This window comes from Triticum dicoccoides, chromosome 3B (assembly GCF_002162155.2).
Source record: "Triticum dicoccoides isolate Atlit2015 ecotype Zavitan chromosome 3B, WEW_v2.0, whole genome shotgun sequence".
Classification (NCBI taxonomy): domain Eukaryota; kingdom Viridiplantae; phylum Streptophyta; class Magnoliopsida; order Poales; family Poaceae; genus Triticum; species Triticum dicoccoides.
In genome coordinates, this window is record NC_041385.1 from 191778383 (window position 1) to 191781029 (window position 2647).

A 2647-nucleotide genomic window follows, 5' to 3' on the forward strand; every position below is an offset into this window, starting at 1 on the left:
CGAGCCCAAAGTAACTGCTCGGAATGGGCTCGTCGGGCCATAGCCGGACAACCAAATCCTTCATGGCTAGTTCGGCCGCCTGGTGCAGCTCGACCAGCTGCTTCAGCTGATCGACAAATGACAATTCGGCGCCAAATACTGCGACCAGAAAAGCTTTTCCGCAGTGTTCTTCTCCTCAGCTCGATAGAATTGAGCAGCATTAGATATGCTGCATGGAAGATCCGCGAACGCCCCTGGAGAAATCAAAAGTCAATTTGTCACCTTGAATTTTTCCTGCTACAGCATAAATAATCGCTTTGAATAAGAAAAAGCCTTACCAGCCGCAATCTTCCTCCCCTCCTGAATGTCCTTCAAAGCACCTTGGGCTTCCTCCCAAGCATCAATTGCGGCTTGGAGCGCTTGGGAGAGTTCGGATTCTTTCAATGATAGACTCTGCTCCAAAATCTCGCTTTTCTACACGGCCTCCTGAAGCTCTCGTTCAGCTTCAATGACCCTGGCCCCGTGCTTCTCGCGAAGGGCCTGCTCCGCGGCTGCCTTCTTTTCGGCTAAGGCCACAACCTTCTTCAATGCCTCAATTTCGGCATTCGCCCCTAGAGCGCGCAATATATATACTTTCATTTGGCACACCTACCTAATTGTGCTAAACTTAATAAGGTTTCGACATACCTTGTTTGTCCTCCAACTGCTTCTTCACCCAGCCAAGTTCCTCTTCGACCCGCCCCAGACTCTGCTTCAGTCCAGATACCTCCGCAGTATGAGAGGCGGCAGTCGCCGCAGACGCATGTTTATAAAAGAAGAGATATATATGTCATGCACTGAGTCTCCTGTGGAAGGAAATTTGATCCCCTGTCCGGTTCCTTCTTTAACCGGACAGTGTATCAGGGGCTACTATCTATACTATAACAAATCTTCTAAAAACTCCTAAAACATACCTCCAAGCCTTTTATAAGGCTGATGCAGGATTCATTCAGTCCACTTTCAGCGGCCTGAACCTTCTCAATCACCACGCCATAAGGGCGCGATGTTCATCGATGATGGATGCACTCTTTAGCGCTGTCAACAAGCTGCCCTACACCTCTGGTTGGACAGAGGTTGTCGGCGGAGCAGGATCACCCCCTCTAGTCAAGGGGAGCTGCCGGTCTAATCCGAAAGCCCCAAAGGTCTTCGGGACTATGTCCGGCTGTGGGCCGAATCCAAGATCGCCCCCGCCGTCGACACTCAGGGGAGCCGCCGCTCCCGTGTATCCGGCCCCGGAGGTATGCCCCTCCTGGTCTAGCTCCTTTTGGAACGACACCTCGGTGTCATGCCCGAGCTTCGGGGAAGGGGCCTTCGGAGGTGCCTCTCTCTATAGGGCATCTGAGCTCAACGAATCCTCCGATGAGGACTGTTCGGCGCGAAACCTGGCCGGGCTACAAAAAGTATGGCACCAATTAATTTATTATGCCTCAATAATCCTGGACGCATAGATGTGTTTGGATTTCATGCACTTACGAGTTTTCCAGGGGCTGGGCCCTGGGATCCCACTCCGGGTTGCTGTCGGTATCCGTAGTGGACGCCTTCGGCAGGAGAGTTTTTCCCCTCTTAGGCAATTCGGCCTCCAGAGATGAGGAGGCCGTCCTTTTCTTTCCTTCCCCTGTGGGGGACTCATCTTCTTCCTCCTCTTCTTCCTCTTCAGAGGAGTGATGGGTATTGGAGTCTTCGGATTTTGTGTCTGAAGCACCTTGACGACGGAGGCCGCTTCTGGTCTCCTTGGCCTCTTTATGGGCCTCTTTCTTTGGCGCCTCATAAGGCGCCGGGACCAGCATCTTCGTCAGAAGTGGTCCGGCTGGTTCTTCTGGCAGCGGAGCTGGACAGTGTATCCGCCCCGCCTTCTTCGTCCATCCCTAAGATAATTGTGGGAAGCGCGTTAGGGCATCTTCCCCGGGATATGACAATGAAACATATGGATGGACAAAATATAATGACTACTTACTGGACTAGCGGGGCGGGATAGTTGGTACCCGCGGTCCGCGGCGGAGTCCGGCCACGGTTTGCCGGAATTAAAAAGCACCTTCCAGATGTCCTTGTGTGAGGAGCCGTAAATCTCTCGCAGGGTCTGGTGCTCGGCCGGGTCATACTCCCACAAATTGCAGGCTCGCTGCTGACAGGGAAGAACCAGGTGGACCAACATCACCTGGACTACGTCAACGAGCTTGATGGCCTTGTCTTCCATACCTTTGACGCGTGTCTGTATCATCGACAGTTCGTCGGATGAAGACCAGTTCAAGCCCTTCTTGGGCCAGGACATAAGCCGCAAAGGGGCTCCGGATCAGAACTCAGGAGTAGCGGCCCACTTTTTGCCGCGCGGCTCAGTGATATAGAACCACTGCTGCTGCCACTCCTTGACGGAATCATTGAAAGTACCTGTCGGCCATGTGACCTTGGGCATCATGCTCACCATGGCGCCTCCGCACTCGGCGTGCTTGCCGTTCACCACCTTGGGCTTCACATTGAAGATCTTCAGCCATAAGCCGAAGTGTGGCGCAATGCGGAGAAAGGCCTCGCACACAACAATAAACGTCGAGATGTTGAGGAAGGAATTGGGGGATAGATCATGAAAATCGATCTCGTAATAATACATGATGTCGCGAACAAATGGGTGAAGGGG